The sequence below is a fragment of the Phallusia mammillata genome, chromosome 3 (assembly GCF_965637545.1).
Source record: "Phallusia mammillata chromosome 3, kaPhaMamm4.hap1.1, whole genome shotgun sequence".
Taxonomy (NCBI): Eukaryota; Metazoa; Chordata; class Ascidiacea; order Phlebobranchia; family Ascidiidae; genus Phallusia; species Phallusia mammillata.
This window is the reverse complement of record NC_137254.1, coordinates 13,632,574-13,653,386: the sequence shown is the minus strand read 5'-3', so window position 1 is coordinate 13,653,386 and position 20,813 is coordinate 13,632,574. Positions and strand designations below refer to the sequence as shown.

The 20,813-nt window shown below is 37.4% G+C and overlaps 1 long non-coding RNA gene and 1 pseudogene across 1 annotated transcript; one reads left to right on the top strand and one right to left on the bottom strand.

The window, feature by feature from the left end:
• Positions 1-1,714: 1,714 nt before the first annotated feature.
• Positions 1,715-2,979, top strand: LOC145219589 (uncharacterized; annotated as a pseudogene).
• Positions 2,980-15,771: 12,792 nt separating this feature from the next.
• Positions 15,772-18,932, bottom strand: LOC145219033 (uncharacterized). Its single transcript, XR_013857811.1, has 3 exons — positions 16,457-18,932; positions 16,145-16,253; positions 15,772-16,056 (listed from the first exon to the last, which is right to left on the bottom strand). It is a non-coding gene; the product is annotated as an uncharacterized LOC145219033 (long non-coding RNA).
• Positions 18,933-20,813: the final 1,881 nt, after the last annotated feature.

Below are 20,813 nucleotides of genomic sequence, written 5' to 3'. Positions count from 1 at the left end.
AGTTGTCTTGATAAAACTTTCCCGTTAAATCAAGTTTCTGGCTTTTTAAAGCGGACTCGTGACGCCGAAAAAAATCTAAATCTTTCCCTGATAGATTGGAATGAGTTTGTCTCCAAATGCCGCTTCAACTTAGAAGGCTTCATAGATTCAGCGCTGAGGGCGCTGAGGACACTGTGGCACATAACACACTGAGGCCTTTCAGTGCCATTGCTAACTGTGGATGTAAAGCCGAACTTTAAATACTCTTTCAAATATTGGCGTTTTTTGCTCATGTCTACAATTGAAGCAAAAGTACTGATGGGACTGCAGATCTTCGCTTTCTATGACACTGCTCAAAGCATTACAACAATTATAAGATAACTAGTTTCTTATTCACTATAAATAGCAATTGTCTTTCATTCTGACAATATCCACTTTGTTACGTAACAATGTCTATTCATTTTCTGTTTCAGTAACTTGCTGCGGTTTAAACGAAAACTGGTCGCAGTAACACCTTGTTACATATTTTTTAGTTAAGCCAAGGATGTTCCATTATTTTTGGTGAATTTTTTAACACCTCCGCGACCCCTCCAAAATACCTTTGCGACCCCCAGGTTGAGAAACACTGATTTACATCATATTTCAGTTCTTGGATACGAGCTGCAAACCTATTGCCACAAAGTCACGACGATATAGCCCTGGTGATCGCAACTTCATAGAATCTGAAATTAAACGTCTGCAGGCGGCAGGAATCGTGGAACCAGCAAAATCACCTTGGCGAGCCCAAGTGTTGGTAGTGGAACAACACGGAGGAAAGAAGCGTCTTTGCATCGACTATTCAGTAACTATTAATAAGTTCACATACCTAGATGCGTATCCTTTGCCTCGAATCGAAGAATTAGTGAACAAGATCGCACGAGTTTATGGATGAATTTATACGGCGCCATAGACTAACTAAGGTGTGCGTATCTTGACGACATGACCGTAACTGGTGCTACCGATAAAGAACACAAAGAAAATCTTGAGCGTTTACTGGAGGCTGCTAGAAGTGACGGTTTGACTTTTAATAAAGCAAAGTCCAAAATTGGTGTAAGGAGTCTAGACTTACTTGGATATCGTGTGTCCCACGGGGAAGTACGTCCTGATCCAAGCCGTTTACAACCGTTACTCGAAATGCGCCCGCCGACTTCTACTAAAGAACTGAAAAGAGTCAATGGATTATTTGCATACTACGCAAAATGGATTGTAGATTTTTCAAAAAAAGCGCGACCTCTGTTGTATATTACTGAATTTCCTCTGCAAGGTAAGCCTCTTGAAGCTTTTAATGTCTTGAAATCTGATCATGGAAAAGCAAGCTTAGGGGCAATTAAAGATAATGTTCCCTTTGAAGTAGAAACCGATGCATCTGATTATGCTGTAGCAGCAATACTGTCACAAGATGGTCAACCCGTAGCGTACATGTCTCGTACGCTCAACAAATGCGAGCGAAATTATCCTGCTGTTGAAAAAGAAGCCTCGGCTATCATCGAAGCCTCTCGCAAGTGGTCTCAATTTCTCAAAGGCAGGCATTTTACTTTAATCACTGATCAACGTTCCGTAAGCTTCATGTTTGATCAGAAAAATCGAGGAAAAATTAAGAACACAAAAATACTTGCATGGCGCCTTGAACTTGGTCAGTTTAGTTACTCTATTCGTCACAGACCAGGAATTCACAACGTTGCACCTGATGCCATGTCTCGCATTTGTGCTTCCGTCACATCGACTAAAACCTTACGTGCGATTCACGAACAGCTGGGTCATCCAGGTTTTGCCAGACTGTATCACTTTATCCGGACCCACAATCTTTCATATACAAGTGAAGAAGCGAAACTCGTCGGGCAGCAGTGTCAGACTTGCGCGGAAATTAAGCCTCGATTCTTTCAACCTGCTTCTCAATCCCTAGTCCAAGCAACTAAACCGTGGGATCGATTGTCAATTGATTTTAAAGGACCTGTAAGAGGACCAAACCCATACTTGCTTGTAGTTATTGATGAATATAGCAGATTCCCTTTTGTTTTTCAGTGTTCTGCGATGACATCTAAAACAGTGATTGGTTGTCTAAATACCCTTTTCTGTCTCTTCGGTTTTCCTGCGTACATACATAGTGACCGAGGTCTATCGTTCATTAGTCGCGAAGTTAAGCAATTTCTTTGAGAACGAGGCATTGCAACAAGCAACTCTTCTCCATACCACCCCACAGGTAATAGCCAATGCGAACGCGCAAATCAAACTATTTGGCGCACAATTAAACTTCTGTTACACAGCAAAGGTTTGTCAGAAGAAAAATGGGAAAGCGTTCTAAATGAAGCTCTCCATGCAATTAGGACATTAGTTTGCACAGCAGTGAATGAAACACCACATGAAAGAATGTTTCGTTTCCGAAGAAGAGCTATGTTCGGAGCATCGATGCCAACTTGGTTGTTATCAGAGGGGCCCGTTCTCTTGCGGCGCCACGTTCGAAACAAAGGCGATCCTCTATGCGATGAAGTCTATCTTATTGATGCGAATCCATCATACGCATTAATTCGCCACTCTAACGGAAGGGAGGACACGGTATCCACATCGGATCTAGCCCCGTGTCCGCATTCTGGTACGGACGACATAAGACCGTCAATTGAAGCTGCCAAAGAAGATGTATATGCAACGACACCCGAAAATGTAGCAGAGCCTTCATCTCCTAATGTTGACGACAGTGATGAAACGGTGTTGGAGGAAAACGCTCCAATAACACCAACCCCAACCCCACGGGGATCACACCGAGACCGCAGGCCCCCTAATAGATTTGGGGAATGGACTGATGCGATTTTTCAATCATGGACATTTGTTTCCTGTTTGCTCCTTTGCTCCCTGTTTTCTTTTGTGGGGGAGATTGTGTTGAATGTTATTTCTATGTTGTGTTCCGGTTTACCTTGTTCCGTTTTTCCTTTCCGTTACGCCATGTTACTTCCTTCCGGTCATTAGTGTTTTGTCTCGTTAAAAGTAGGATGTTTAGTTTTCTCTTCCGTTTAGGCTTATTCGTTTTCTACATTTCCCAATTCATTTATTGTTTGTGTTGCAGATACATTGCTGTATTTTTACTTTAATAAAGCCAGAGTTTAATTAACTCCTCAATGGTCATCACAAATTTAAAGTCACTAGAACTAACTTTACCAAAACATGAAGAGCAACTATTAAAAAGTGTTGATGAACACTTTGTAACTAGATGGCTTTTTGATGAAGTAATCAACAGTTATTTGTGGCAGATAGTTTCTGCCAACAACCATACTTTGTATGTTTGTTCTATGGTGGCACAGATCCTCGAAAAAAAGGGTCCTGTTGGAAAACTTTAGAATGATGTGTCCCAAAGCTTATTTTCATTCCATGGAACCCATCGCAGTACCACTGGATTCTTTTGACAATTGATATTCAAAACAAAAAACTTATTTACTTGGATCCAATTGAAATGCCTTGTATTAAGACAAGTGCAAAGATTCAAGCTGCAAAGGAGTTGGCTAACTACCTGCTGTCCGAAAAATTCCATTCCCAACTAGAATCAGTGGAAGTTCCGATGCGAAGACCACAAAACGATTCTTCTAGTTGTGGTGTTTTCATTTGCATGTACGCAAAATGGCTTACAGCAGGCACAAATCTTCTGCAGCCAGCTTTTACATCTTTATGTCGAAAAGTAATTTTCCAATGTATTTCTGGTAACTGCCTTCAAGGAAGTCTGAAGAGGGACCAGTGTAAAATATGTCAATCTGGCACCATGTTAGACAATACCAGCATTATGAAAGGGGAGTGGGTTAAGTGTGTGCGATGCAAACAAGGTTTTCACAACAGCTGTCTTGACAGAATTGCACTATGTTCCATTGTGGACAATAGGTTTATTTGCCCTTAAATGCTGCAATATCTAGACAAAATATTACTTTTTTTACATTGTTTGAAAAGTTTATCAGTATCAGTACAAATGCTTTAAAAGTGTTATTACCTAATAAGCATTTTTTCCTGAAACACATTATTGTGGTCAACCCCTAAGCTTTTCGCTTGAACGCCTGAGTGTGGTTAACCCTTAAGCTTTTTCGCTTCAACGCCGGAGTGTGGTTAACCCTTAAGCATTTAGCTTGAACGCCTGAGTGTGATTGACTCACTGCAATAGTATTTTACTATTACGGCAAGAGGTTTTTAACACTTCAACAGGTGTGGTTAGCCTTAAGTCTGCAGATTTAAACCCTGCAGTCTTGAACGCTCAACAGGTGTGGTTGTACTACAAACCCCCAGTTTCATAGGGCTACTGGCGAGGCGTCTGGGTTATCAAAAATGCCAACTACCACAAATGAGAGCCCCATGGGTGTGGTTGGAATTCTCATGATATTTTACATGAGTTCTCATATTAGTAAATAAAATCATAAATTTTGTTATCTTTTTATCATAAACATAACTGACAAAGAACTTGTGTATGTAGAACACATTATGCAGACACTTTAACATTCACTGTTGTGATCATCAGTGCATTGTTATCTTTACTTTAAAACTTTCAAAAAAGACACCATAAACCACTTGTTCATTTTTATTTCTCTTCTTTCTGCAAAGCACAGCAACAGTTTGAAAAAAGTTCACATTTGAAGGCATTTAACAATTTACATTTTCAATTGAGCTGTCTTGTTGTGGCATCTACAAAAATAGTGATGTCATTAGCTGTATCATAGACATAATCAATTGACATCAAAACCTTACTAAAATCCACTGTCTATGTGTTATTACAAGTACAATTAACAATGCCACATACTCACATTTTCAGCCTAACTGTCTTGTTGTGGCATGTACAAAAATAGTGATGTCATTAGCAGTAACATAGACATAATCAATTGACATCAAAACCTTACTAAAATCCACTGTCTATGTGTTATTACAAGTACAATTAACAATGCCACATACTTACATTTTCAGCCGAGCTGTCTTGTGGCATCTACAAAAAATAGTGATGTCATTAGCTGTATCTTAGACATAATCAATTGACCTAAAAACCTTACTAAAATCCACTGTCTGTGTTATTACAAGTACAATTAACAATGCCACATACTCACATTTTCAGCCTAACTGTCTTGTTGTGGCATGGCATCTGCAAAAATAGTGATGTCATTAGCTGTATCATAGACATAATCAATTGACATCAAAACCTTACTAAAATCCACCGTCTATGTGTTATTACAAGTACAATTAACAATGCCACATACATTTTCAGCCGAGTTGTCTTGTCGTGGCATCTACAAAAATAGTGATGTCATTAGCTGTATCATAGACGTAATCAATTGACCTATTAACCTTACTAAAATCCACTGTCTATGCTTTATTAAAAATAAGATTAACAATGCCACATACATACATTTTTTTCAATGGGGCTCTTCTGAATTCTAAAAGACACAATGTTGTCATCTATTTCATAAATAGACATTTAAAAAAAAATTGATCTTACTTGTGTTATAAAATTTGTTTCTGGGAAGCCATCTGTAAAAAATAATGCAGATGGATTAATTACACCAAATTTTAGCTACACCACATTGCTTACTTTGCGTTTCGAGATATTTTGTTCTGTCTGTGAAATATATACAAGACATATAATAGTAAGACATTGCATTGAAATGATTATAAACAGGTCACTTACTGTTGTAAAGCGTGAAATTGTCGGTACGGCATAAACCTGTAGAAAAGAACATATATATAGCAAATGACTTGATGTTTTTAGAAATCTGACTCAATTTGTGTTAAATCATCTGGCACACAGATTTCCTAATTAATAATCTTTATTACCTTCTTATTTTTCTTTTTCTTTCTTTATCTGTATAATAAACACAAAAAATTAAGTTATGTTGCTAAATTTTTAACGACTACTTTACACTTTAAAACAACTCACTTTGCTGTCACCTTCTTGCTGCACCTTTATTTCTTTCACGTTGCATTTAATAAACTTAATGTCCATTTTCTTTTTTAAGCTCTACATGACAATTAGTAAATTTAATGTCCATTTAATAAAGTTTAATATCCAGTTTATAAAACAAATCAAACTAAGTGCACCTTTAATAATACGTCCTTTTGGCGCGGAATGCTCTATTGTGCCACCTACCGGAAATAGGGTCCTTTTGGGGGTAGATCCTCGTTATAGTGTTAGTAGCTCTACCCGCTGTTCCACTGTACCCACAAACTAGTACGATAATTGTGCATTATTCGCACTGATCTCTATAAACACTGGATTGCGCTACTGGCCGTCACGGTTGAAGCAAATTGAAGCGTAATGGCGGCTGCAAAAGGAAGCCCCAAAACTGCATTGAGGGCAACGGGGAGAGAGTGGAAAAATGACGATAATTTTTGTTTTAGGCATTTTCATAGCGATTTTTGCAGATATGATTTGTAGATTAATAGGACGCATGTATTCCAGTGTGTAATAACTTATAAATATGCGTAGATTGACTGTGAGGTGTTTGTATTTGTACTGGGTATTGAAACGTTTTTAAGTTAGTGTTGAAATAAATCTTTACTGAGTTGTAACTTTGTTGCTTTGTTTATTTTCAAAACAGTTTTGTTTCCATCTAACATTTCTTTTGCACGAATAGCTCATTGATTGTTTGTTATGTAATTTTCGTTTCAACATCTGATTTCCTCTCTGTTTTAGTTGTTGCTATGACTTCATCTTTTAGAAAAACCATCGGTATGGACGCTTGTTGCATGTATATCATTTGTTTCGGAGATATGGCCATATGTACATCTGGGAATATTGCTAGATTGTCTTGGTTTTTGTGTTTTTTTTTTCAAGGCTGTTTGCAACTTCTACGCTCCATCCCTTAGTACAAAATTCGATTGTCATGCAACCACAAATGGATAGGAAATCATACATGTCGGATAATCCAGTATTCAATTCCCTACAAATTGCATTTGTCAACAACAAGTTAATACACATTTTCCAGTTCTTACGATTTGCTGGAAATTAGCTAAAACTTCAAAACTATTCAGGACCGTCCACTTTATTCGTTATAATGGTCCGATCCATCCCAGAGTTCGTCACTGTTCAGCGCTTTTTTAGCAAAAAGAAATGAAGAGGCCTGAAGAGTAATCAATCATATTATGAAAGAAGCAAGGAACAGTAGACTGAAATAAATCTGAAAATCACACTAACACGCGCTGCTTTAGACGCCCGGAGAAACAGGAAGTTTAGTCTCTGCGAAAACACAATTGTAAACATAAATGTTTCTGGATTATTATAGAAAATATTAAATCCGACCTTTTAGGCCCAAGGGCAGCGGTACAACTCTTAACTTCTCATAGTATATAACATATTTCTTCTTTCCTGCTCTGTCGGTTTCAGCAGCATCGAGTTAGCTCCAGAAGTATGTATCATTCCCTGCATGTTTAATTCGCCTTATATATTGCAGTCTTTGCCTTCCCCTTAATCTCTTGCCGTGGGATCCATGTAAGCACAAATATTTCAAAGTTTCGGGGTGTCGATTTATGTGTCCGTTGTACTTTATTATTTTTTTGGAATTCTTAGCAAGCGACGATAGCAGTACATTTCAAAACGTTCAAGCTTAGCGCGATCAGTTGCTCAAGGGCAAACCAAAGATTTAATTAGATATACCTTTAGGCTTTTGCTGATGGTTGCATCTCTCCAAATATTGTGTGTGACTGTTCTTGCTACAGCTAGCCCCCGACTGATTTCTTGGGACTCACTTTCAGAATCACTTATGTTTGCTCCCAAGTAGATGAAACGGTGTATTTGTTCTAAAATACTTAAACAGGAGATTACAATAGCACTTGTTATGGGATGTTTTGCAACCACCATAACTGTTTTTTTTAGGTATATAACCAGACCTATTGTTTCACTTTGTATTTTCACCAGCTTGAAAGATCGTTAAAGTAATTGCTTTGATCCTGCAAGCAGGACTGCATCGTCCGCATGCCATAGATTTTGCAGCTTTTTTTCACCATGCCACCCTTGGACCGACATAAGCCTACGACGAACCTAACATAAAACAACCGACTTTCAAGGTTTCAACGACGCAGCAATTGGAAACATCAACGTTGGGCGGATCTTCAGCAGAATATTAACTTTATAACAGAATACAGAGTAGAAACTAGAAATTATAATCAATTAAAAGTGGGTAGGCTAGGCACAGTATTTAAAAAAAACGGGAAACGCGAGAGAAGACTGGATCGTAAAATAAACTGAAATCAGGTGCATGTTGATACGTTTTACTTAAGGTTCCAATAAAACTAGGTTGTCTTGAAGGATTTTCGAGCTCTTCACTGCATACACACCTAGCAAGTCTTTGCTGATTACTTAATGCTATCCCCAAATTTTCGAAACAAATTTTGCTCTATTTTCTGGAGATGCACTAATAAACTGAGTGATTCGTTTTGTACTTAACATTTTTTATCTTTGGCAATGATCTGGTATCTGTCAAAGCTCGTGGGCGGGTTACACTTATGATGGGAGGCTCGCATTTGTTTGCCAGTAGAATGCCTACAGTGTGTTATTTTTTTTTGCAGTAATGCTCATGAATTATTTCGGAAGGCCTGCCAAATCCTTACACACCAATTCTGCTTACTTAAAACCTTGCAATAACGGCTCACCACTGAAGCCAATTAATCACGCACACTGGTTGAGCTTACAGGCGCGGAATTGCCGTAATTTTCCATGTATAATGCGCAAAATTTACTTAATTTATTGTCCTAAAATCTAGGGTGCGCATTATGCATGGGTACAACAAATTTTGAAGAAAATCTGCCTCGAAATAAAACTTTAAATCACACCTTTCTTCTTGTTTGTTGTCAATCGCGCATCACATTTAGCCATCCTGCCCAACACACTTAGTCAGTAAAATTCATAATTGACGACACATCGTTTGATGCGATGGTGCAATCCTTGATGGTGTGTTATTGTCAAATACTGCACACTGCCCATTTAGCGACAACGTAAATGGGGTGATATCATTGCCGATATGCAACGGATCGAACGAAAATTTTGTATATAAGTTTGAATTTAATTATTCTGATTTTTAGGTATTTTAATCTGATACATATTAAACTTCATTTGTGTTTTAAAAATAAAAATGTTCTCTGCAAGTATTAAGATCGGTTCCGCTTGAACGCGACCAGTAAGATCTCGTTTGCTGTCACGATGTACCCTACACAATTCCTAAACATTTTTCGCTATCGAGTTTGCGAGCACATGCGCAGTGATACTGACCGGCAGAATAATCTTTTTTCTGAAATAATTTTTTGTTTACGGATTTAAGAGTAAAAATTTGGGTGCGTATTATACATGGGTACAGGCTTTTTTCCAGCATCGACATGCCATTTTTAGGGTGCGTATTATACACGGGGGCGCACTATACTTGGAAAATTACGGTATATGTTTTATGTTCCTATGTAATGCACAGTTCAACAGACAAGTAATAAAACACGCAAATTTTAATGCAAAATCTCTGTATGTGTGTGTTTGATGTGATAGATACCGAAGTCAGTAAAGATAGTAGCACTCAGGCAAAAAGTGTTTATAGCAGCCAAGGTAAAAAGACCAAACGTTGAAATAAAGGTAAATGACCAATCCTTAACTGGTATTAACTTTATATCTTAGCCCTGTGTGGCAAAATGACAGTGCTCATGCACCATCGCCACATGTACACCATGTTTCCCACACAAAGCGTACTTTTTGCAAGAACCCGATGGCAACTTGTTTGATATGTCCATGGGTCACCGATGGTTAAAGCTTTTTTGTAAACGATCTTAGGAGACGTGGAAAAGATGTACCCCAGGCTATTCTGGGTTGGTCCGCGAAAATGTACCTGGGGTGATGCGACGTTCTGTGCAAAAACAGCGGTTCTTGGATGTTTTCTTAATATAGTCTTGTGTTATAAAATGTGAGTTATTCAAACTTGCACAGCAATGATCCAAAAATTCAATGCGACCACTATCATCCTCATTGAAAAATTCCCTAAAAGTAAGTTTGAGTCCCAACTTTAAAGAACGCCTCGTACACCGCTGTCTTGACGACAGTTGTTCTTCTGGCCAAATGAAATCCTTAAAATATCATACCGCTTAAATCTCTAGGCTTTCTGTAACGTTGCAGCGGGCTTTTCGGCAACAAAGTGGAAGGCTATGCTGGCAAGCGACACTGGATGATTTTCCACACTGACAATTCTTTTCCTCCGGTTGTTCTCGTTTTCCCCATCCTTTTTAATTGTAACTAGAAATTAAAAATTCATTTCTCGAGATAAATTATTTCTGTTGGGCGCAACGCAAACGCACGTTTCCTTACAAAACCGGCTAAGAAACTAAGCGGCTGACTGAGTGGTGACTGCGGGTAAGATAATAAATACACTCTAAAAAACGACGAAACAACTTCACTCACTGGTTTGAGTGAATAAACTATCTAAATTTACATGGTTTTTGGTCTTTACTTCACTCGTTAGTTTGAACTTTTGAACGACAGCAGGTGCTGTGTGTTTGGTTATTATTTTGGTCACCTTTCAAGCAAAATACACATTTAAAACATCACGATATGTTCACTGGTTTATTTTTCTGGGCACAAATCAACACACCAACATATTTGTTACATTACAGCACTAAAAGAAAGGACTGCACCCTTGGCTTTCATATCTGGGCAAAAAGTTGTAAAATGTGGTCAATTTTGGAAAATAATGAACAATAAAAGCCCAAAATGAGGCAAAAACCTTTCAAACGCCAATAGAATGCCACATCCAACTGGAACTGGTGTATAGTCTAAGATTACAATAAACTGGCCTGGATCATATTTTGGTCCAATAGCGACCGAAAATGGCTGTCTTTAAGTTTGCTTCAAACCATGCTGGCTCCTCACTTTGACTATTATGCAGGGTTGCCATATCTTCGTTATTGCTTAAGATTTGTCCTATTTTTGAAGAGCATTGTCACAGTAAAATGTATTTTTCTTATTTGTGAGAAATGTCTTTGTTTTTACCCGATTCTTTTTTTGTCTGATTTTTTACAATTACAAGGAACCAACTTAGTGAAATGACGGTTAAACCTAGACCTGAATTGTCGTGAGATGTACGAAGTATTTTGTGCGAACCAAGAGTTACTGGAACAGATTGTTTTTGGCAAAATATATGGCATTATATGTCATGGCTTGTATAAATGCAAAGATTTGTACGAAAACGTGTGTTTTGTATAAAAATTTTCGGTTGTCCTTATTTTCGTTTAGTGCAACCCATCCAGTATGCATAGATTTGCAGCTACACAAAAATAGTTGCATCTTACATAGCTACTTTGAGTAGCAAATTTACTAATTTTCTGAATGATTAGGAGTGACCTATATTAGTTAGTGTTACTGTGACAACTCTTGCGTTTGGCAGACCATAAGTGCTAATACACAAGCTTTTTATCTTGTTATTTGTATACACGACATATACTTTTAACTACCGGTATGTTTGTTGAAGACAACCTGTTAAAATTTTAACACCTGTAGCCCGAAACCAACAACTCTTGGTCTTAAAAAACTACTACAATGTCCAACCAAACACACTAAGCCTGTTTACATGCACAAATTTACCCGGGTAAATGACGTAAATTTACCCCGATTTATCAGAAAAAGAAAAAAAGCAACTGGAGTAAATTACTAAATTTTAGTAAATTTGGTGGGTAAATTTTGAAAAAATGGGGAAGAACGAAACAATTTCTGAAGGTAACGAGGGAAGAACAAAGTATTCGTGCGGATTGATACCTTACATTGAAATTGAAAAAAACATGTAACACTAATCGTTTCTAGTCACTATGACGTAACAAATACACTAATGCAATGTTTATTTTTCAAACTACTCACCCGTATCGTTGTAAACAAAGTAGTAGGTCGCCTGATACGCTGTACACACGAAATGCTTATGAGAGTCGAAAAACATGTGGTTTTAAAGCAAAATTTAAAAAAATCCAGCTAGACTGTAAAGAGCAAAGTTTAGTACTTTCGTCGGGGTTTTTGGTGTGGTGAGAAATTTACTACTTCGGTGACAACGAAGCGTAGCCTTCTAACTGCAGGAATTGCCTTGCTATATTTGCGTTTCAGGATCTAAGTCGAAAATTATGCTATAATAAAAAGTAAAAAAAAAAAACTGGTTTGCTACATTTACTGGTTTTAAAGTTTTTTGTTAATTGTTTATTTTAATAAACACATACGTTCTTGCAACTTAAAAAAGATGTAACAGTAAAGTTAAATAAATAAAAATGACAAAGTTGGATAAATAGGAAAATCACAAAGGTTAAACAAAAACTATAAAGCATATTAGTAACAAGCAATTAACTGTGCAAAAAGCAACAGTCGAAACAACAAGAAAATTAAAATAATTAACTAAAAGTAGGCTAATGTAAATTATTTGGCAAAACTTGAACGACGTAAAGGCAAGTTGTTTGAACAATAATTTAAAAGTGCTTGACGACATAGTGCACCTTCGCTAGATGTTGCAGCGTTGTTAGCAACCAATTCCTCAGCTACAAGTACGCTTTCTTCCACAACAGGGCACAACAAGTGGCAATTATACTTGGGGCTAAATCTATTCCAGAATTATTATTTTTTTCCTAAAATTCTCCAGCGAGCTTTTAGTCTGCCAAATGCAACTTCTACCATTATTCTTACGGAACTTAAATAAAAATTAAAAGATTTATTTTTCTTCGCGCAAATTACATCCTGTGAAGGGTTTGTACAGCCATGGCAAAAGTGGATAGGCTGGGTCACCGAGAAGCATCAACGGTACTTCAACACCTTCTATTTGTGATGGTGCCTAAGTAACATATATTTGACTTCTGCTATAAAGCAGGCTGTAAAAACTAACTTTAGGAAGCCTGTCCGAGTTTTGGAAGAGTGGAGAATTTTTAAACACTGTTGCATCATGACAGCTTCCTGGCTTCTTAATGTTGACATCACGAAAGCTAGAAAATTCACCAGACAAAACTTGAGATCATAAGTTTTTAACATAAACTGCTGGAATGTTTTTATCATACAATGATCTTACTACAACTGGTCATCCGCCACTCCTTGTAGCACGAGGGAATCCCACCCTTTTAGGTTAGTATAATAATTCTTGGTGGTGTTACAGCAATACGACTGCCATCGATGCAACCAAATACCTAAATTCTTTAATGCTTTAAGAAAAGTCAACAAATTTAAAACCACAAAATATCTGGGGAAAAGTGATGCTTGTTTTTTTTTTCTTTTTGCAATTTTAATTGCTTCTGATTTGTCCGGTAGTTTAATAAATTTTGTTAGTATCGAGCACATAAGTAGACAAAATCTTGGAAAAAGAAACAAAGTTAAGTTGCAAAAGTGTATTTAATTTTAACCATTTTACATTTATGGTTTGTATTTGTGAACAGTTGCCGAACTGACCCCGAACAAATTACCAACTGTACGTAACTTTGAGGCAGATGCCAATTTATATATGGCTGTGGCACACCTTTTGTCTGTAGGCATAGCTTTTTTGACACTGCTTTCATCTGATAAAAACAAATGTTCATTAACATGGAAATTATGTTGCTTATTTTATACTCCTTGTGCAAAACAAGATTGTATATAGTGCTACATGCCTGTTAATTAACACCAGACATTTCTTTCTTCGTCGGCAACAGATATAAAACTTTAAACTTAGCTACATGATCTTTAATTGAAATTCCAAGCAGTAAAAAATCGCTATAATGAGTATTTTTTCACGTAAATCCGTCTTTGTTCATAAAACAACTCTTCGCATAAAAACACAAACTGTTACAGCTGGACTCAGTGAACCGAAAAACAGAGGGTAAATTTAAGGTCATGTGAAATGATGCGTTTAGAGAGTAAATTTTTACACAAACGGTGTCGTCAAAAAGGGAATAAATTTGAGGGTAAATTTGTGCATGTAAACAGGCTTACTGTCGTCATTTTTCGCGCCTATGGTCCGTTGCGCCACCCACCAGAAATTCCTTGGCCGGGCTAAAGCTGAAGCTCACTGTTAAGCTCTACCCATGTCAATGGGGTGGGTAACTAAAATATTAAATGACCGTACCATGTCGCCACGCAACGGTTATTGTGAGCAGCTGATTTGTATTGCTTCTGTTTGATGAAGTCGAACGTTTAAAAGAAAAGTTAAAGAAATTTAATCATATTGCTGATACTGTTGTGTGCCAAATTGACTGGAAAATAAAGGAGACCATAAATTTCCACTGGAGAAATGGAGGGTGGCTATCAAGCGTTGTGACCCTCAGCTGAAATTATTCAGTACATGGCCAGCACGAGAAGTTGTTGATCAATCAATGTCTGGTAAATTTAAACAGCAGTTTCCTACTATCAGTGACCTGTTAAGAGGACTGCGTAACAATTTGCTTATATTTTATTGCGGGTTCACTGTCTATTCAGTCGGCTGCGCTTTTTTCTAGTTGAAGAATGATCGTGTTGGCGAAAGAGCAATTAGCTTTTTCCAATTTTAATCCCTTTTATTGCGCTTTATACACACTAAAGATGCACTTTTTAGAGAAATACTTTGTTTGTTTTTATAAGATTGTCATCTTATTGTGACCTGGAAATAGTTATCAACCAACTTGCGAATAGGCTGTTTTGGGGACTGTAAGTGCATCAGCAAATCAAAAAAAGTTCGTCACTGGTCACCCAAGATAACAAAAAAATTGCCAAACGGTTCCGCCACTATGTAAAGCTAAAGACTTAAGAAAGAAAAGCAAGTAATTGTTATGAACTATCTAAACAAAAGAATTTAACAAACCATGCAAAAAGCAAAATAAACCAAACCTTGTCCAGCTTAACTCAGTTACTCATGTATGTAAAATAAAAAAGTATTTCCACCAACAATTTTTTATTGCGCCTTCAGGACAGGTTTCATTTGTTGGTTTTATTTGGTGTTTGTTGCTCTACATCTTTGGAACCGCAGAGCCCTCGCGCTTTACAGGCCAGGCAGTTTCGGGCCACTAAAAAAACATTTTGTTAGATTTGTAAGCCGCCTGGTCGGGTTCAGGCTTAGTTAAAAACAAGTGGGGCTTAAATTAAGCATAACTTTGCAACAAAACACATTTATATCGACTTTTCATTGTCGTTTGGAGCTACACATTTAAACTTTCAACCTCAGACCAATTTAAAAGCTTGTGAGTTTGGGTTTAGCACTAAAAATGTAGGTTTACAACATTAGTTTTTATGTAAAAAATACTTTACCTTTGTTTATTTAGGAACTATGACACACCTAATAAAACAAAAATTGAATTTGTGCTTTGTGGGTACCTTTTTTGATTTAGAAACTTTGACACGGTCTTAAAAGCTAATCTGATCAAAATTAAACTAAAAAAGTCGAAGTAGTGCTTTGTGAGTGTGAAATTGATTAACGTACTGAAACCAGCCCAAAGTCCGCGCAGTTCTCGATGCAGTAGCATGTTGTCTGTAAGGCTAGATCCACACAGGATTTCTCGCGAGCTTAGCGTACGCCCACGAGCTGCCCCGCTGGCGCAGTGACGTCCACACAGACATAAAACTCGAGCTCGCGCGCTGGCGCTCCGGCTCACACAGCCGCACTTTAACTAGGATCTCTTTTACATGTGCTTTTCATATAGTCAATGTTTGGCTGTACCGTATGGGTTAATATAGATAAAGGTTATTCTTTCTATCCTTATTATTTATTATAATTTGAATTTAGTTCTGTCTGGTATACTTATAACAGTGAGAAGGAAGTTTCCTTTGGAAAAATTAACATGTGTTTTGCTACCAATAAACATAGTTTAAAAAATGCTCCAATTTGTTTTATTTGCAAGAGTTATAAACCATGACATCATGAAAAAAAAGCAAACTTGGTAGTTCCAAATAAATGTGTTGCAAAAAGGTTAAATGCAGTTTTAACAAACCAAACTTGCTAAAAAGTTAATTCATCTAAACATAAACCACACAAACATGTTGAACTAAAAACAATTATATAATCAGTCTTCTTCTGCTTCATAAACCATTTACAATATTTCTTTCCATCAAATCCTTCTAGGGAAAAGGCCAGTGTGGCACAAACTGATCAGTTGTATCTGAAAACAAACATATGAGTAAACATTTGTCTATCTGTTTGTTAATGTGTATATTGGCAAAAATAATACTTTTACAATTAAAAAATACCTTCATTTCCAGTGTTCCAAGATAAGTAACACAATGTTTTTCAGCATCAGCCAGTTTTTAGAGTGATGACCTAGCCTGAACCTCTTTTTTACTGGTGTTTCATGCTTTCCTGTTGAAAGTATTTTGTAAAGTTTTTAGAAATAAAAGAAACCAATGTTTGCTATCCTTTTTCCGTTTATATTTTTTAAACTCCTAAATACAACCTTGGCTGTGTTTACATCTTCACCTTCACATATACAAGGCAATGTCAGTTTTATAATTATATTCCTACAAGTTTCCAAAATGCATAACCAAACTTACCACATATATTACCTTTCAAAATTATTTTCTTCCAGGCATTTTTAACCATGTCTTGCGGGTAGGCTTGAACACATACAATACAATTTAACAATTCCTGATTGCTGTAAATTGACAAAACCATGCTGAATAGTGGATAAGTCTTATTTTGCTGAACTGTTAGGGCTACTTCAGAACAATGAAATGGTTTTGTGGGAGCGCAAAAACGAATACGAATAGAGCAGCGGGATACGAAAAACTCATTAAACACGAACAAAGACTATCAGGGAAGTTAACGGGTACGTGTCCCTAAAAGCAACTGTATACCATTAATGTGTGAACAGGTGCCAGCCATCATTGCAAGAGAGGACATTCAAATTGGTATTTCGGTTTTCTCGACTTAAAAAAATAGAACTACATATACATTTCCTGCCCTAAAATCAATATACATTACACACATGATATACATTTCGTCCAGCAGGTAAAGTTTCTAAACATCAGAAGTTGACATTTCACAAATGCGCTGGCTTGCCGGCGTGAGCTAAATCAAATTTATTTAGCCAGCGCTCGCGCGCTCGGCAAAACGCGAGCGTGGTTTCAAGCTCCGCGCCACCTTGCGGGCGAAACCTCACGCTTTGCAGCCGAGTCGAAAGCGTACGCTCGCGCGCCGGCGTAAAACGCTGGCTATAAAAGAACAAACCAAGTATGCGCTGGCGCGCGAGCGTGTGTGTGGATCTAGCCTAAACACAATATTGTGGTGACGACACACGCATTACGTTTGCAAGAAACGCCTTTTTTCTCGTGTTGTGTTTACCTGTCTCGTTTTGACGTGTCACGATTCATTCTTAACCGGACACGCTTAATAAAAACAACTTCGCTACATATTGGTGACCCCGACTACAAGATACGTTTTATCTTGCTTCAAAGATGACAAACCAAGAAAACGCTGTGTCTGTTAAACTGCCCACTTTTTGGGCAGAACAGCCAAGGAAGCACAATTTGCCCTAAAGAAAATTACATGCGATCAAACCAAGTACTATTATGTGGTTGCGTCACTTGATCAGCAAGTAGGTTGATTGATTTACTAGAAGAAGAAAAATACACCACGATTAAGCAGCGACTTCTGAGCATATTCAGTCTTTCTGAATATGAAAGAGCCGCAAAATTATTTCGTATAAACGATCTCGGAGATAAGAAGCCTTCGCAACTTATGGATGAGATGCTGTCTCTGATGTGTGGCCATGCTAACTGCTTTTTGTTTCGATATATATTCTTGCAAGCTTTGCCAGAAGATATACGTTTGATTCTAGCAAAAGAAAGCTTTGCTGATCCTCGGAAACTTGCTCTACGAGCTGATGTGCTTTGGCAGGCGAAAGTGCATGAATTGCAAATATCAAAAATCAACAAATGGGATGTAGAAGTGCCTATGAACTACACGTTTAGGTCCAAAAAGCAGCCTGGACTATGCTTTTATCTCGACCGTTTGGGTGAAAAAGCTATAAAGTGTCAGAAACCTTGCAGCTGGCAGGGAAACTTACCAGCCGGTCGCTCCTAACATCGTCAGCGACTGGCCAAATCAACAATTTATTTTATGTGTGAGATAAAAATACCTGTCAACGCTTTTTGATCGTGACAACAGGACCACCGGTGCATTCAAGGGCTCGCCGCTTATCTCCTGAAAAACTGGTCATAGCCAAGCAAGAATTTAACAAAATGCTAGACATGGGAATAATTCAAAGATCAGCGAGTCCCTGGGCTTCGCCTTTACATATGGTCCCTAAAGATGGTACAGGTTGGCGCCCTTGTGGCGATTATCGCAGGTTAAATGCTAAACCTAAATTTTAACTAGTGATGTACCGAATTGGCGAAATACAGGTTTCCTAACGAGCTTTGTACAGTAAACCGTTGCATTGTTACATTCCTTGTAAGCTTATGGCCGATTTCCTCACAAGCTTCGTACAGTCAAGCATACACGTTGTTGCAAGCACTAGTTTGACCGCTAAAGACTGCAAGATTAACGTAACTGCAAGGAATGGCAGTTAACCCAAGAGTACCTTTGTTGTAGCTGAATGACTTGACAAGACAAAGGTAACAATAAACAAAATCAAACATGCATTGGACATTACAGATGAATTATTCATACCGTTTCTGTGCAGATTCTTGGTTGATCAACTCTCTTTTAGCTTCTGAACGATATGAACATTCCCACATGGGTGAATATTTTTAAACAAAAACTGCAAACACGCCAAAAACAACAATTGCTATCAGAAATGAAACCTAAGCGTTTTGACTTCCACCAGATGTTAGTGTTAGCTTCATACTAATGCGATTTTTTTGCAGGTTCTTAGTTGACCAATTTGCTTTCGCCTTTTGGTCGATATGAACATTTCCCGCATGCGCACAAAGGTTTTTTTGTGTTTGTTAGGCCTGTCGTTTGTAGCAGGTTGCAAAACTGGAAACAGACCAATTAAAACAATTATTGTCAAAACAAAATCTTCTTGTTTTGTAACATTACACTGTAAAAAAACTCGTAAATTTTACTGGAAAAACGTACGTAATCTTTTACGGACACGAAACGTAAGTTTTTTTTACGTCCACGTGACCGTATTTCAAGCATGTTCTGCAAATAGTGTTACTTGTTTAGAGTTAATGTTAGATTTTATTTTGGACGGTGTTTACAGTTGCTGGATATAGAGATGGTGCAGATTTCTTTTTGACAAAACTTTAAATCTTTTCTCATTAAAGCTAAAGTTCAGTAATGGACTCAAATTTAATCTGTAGTGTAGAAATATGTAGGTTTCGATTGCATGCAAGTTACACATGAAGAGTTTGAGCAAAATCTGAGTGGAATAACATACTAAAATCTAAAAGCAAACTTACTTTATGCAACTGGAATTAATAAATAAAAACTCCCCTGTCCAAATGGTGCTGACACAATGGCCATTTTTGACAGAGGCCGAGTTTTTACTTTCCCATATAGGGAAGCTATTGGAAAAAGAAAACATGGAACATCTGCCACCAACCATTGCTCATCGCAACATGGAGGTGTATAGGTCAGCAAATTGAAATTATTGCTATTTTGGTTTCTTATCTAATTTGTTGAATCTTGCTTCTAGTCTGTTACATTGCAAATTACTTTTTTGTCCACCGTTTTCCCATTTTGTAAATTTCAGTGTAAATAGCGCTATCATGAGAATAGTTTCGCGCCTCGTGTTCGACAAGTTTGCTGGAAACGTCAGTAGTTCGTTACTTGAGTCTAGGAAACTACTGTCCAGTGGCGGCTCGTGCCTAAAATTACTGGGGGTGCTGCTCCGAGACTGTGTATTTTCCATGGAAAATTGACACCGTAATACACGTGACTTTGAAGGTTAGTGAATTTTTGAAAATTAGTTTTATTGGAAAGTAGGTTATATATTTTATGCCATACTTTTTAAGGTTGAAGAAGAGTCCCCCTACAGCTAAGTAAACAAGATATAATCATTTTTCATGCAAACCATGTAATGTATTATTTGTTCACAGATGGTTGCCCAGGGAAGTTTTTTTTTTTTTCAAGAAGTAAGGCCTATTTTTTTTAATGTGTGTCTTTTGTGTGTACAGCTAATGTGACACTATTGTTTTTGCAGAACTTAGAACAAATTAATGAAAATGAAATAAACAGCAAACATGGAAAACAGAACAGTGCATTTTTAACTTCACAGCCACAAAGCCATTTTTTTTTGTACCATTCACAATTAAAACTGCGTATGTATTTCTTTTGATTGCTTATCTTTCTGCTTTTTCATTTATTCTGCCTATGTTTCTAAAACCTTCCTTTGTCCAGCATGTTTCATTGTCTCCAAACAGCAAACATGGAAAACATAACAGTGCATTTTTAACTTCACAGCCACAAAGCCATTTTTTTTTTGTACCATTCACAATTAAAACTGCGTATGTATTTCTTTTGATTGCTTATTCCTGATTGACATACTGGAATAGCAGGTGTTGGACGCCCTTTTTTCTTTATGCTAACTTTTTCAGCCGATGATAGTTGTGAAAACTTGAGCTGCTGAAGCTCACTTACAGTCACACAACCCGAATCTTGAAAAGCCATGGTTTGTTCAAATTCATAAATAACTGTAAAACGTGATCAAATACAATAGCTGGAAGAATAATTTATAACTGTAAGCCTTGTCTAAGAATGCTAACCTGAGACTCGCTACACGGGTTTGACTTTGGAGCTCAGTGACGCGAAGCAGACAGCACAACTAGCGCTACGTCACGAGAGGGGCTGCGCGAGCCACAGCCCCCTCTCGCCTATTTCGCCCGGCATGAATAATACAAATTTTTTTTTTAATGAAATGCCGATTAATGCCATAAAAATTATTATTATTATTATACACTGATCAAAAATAAA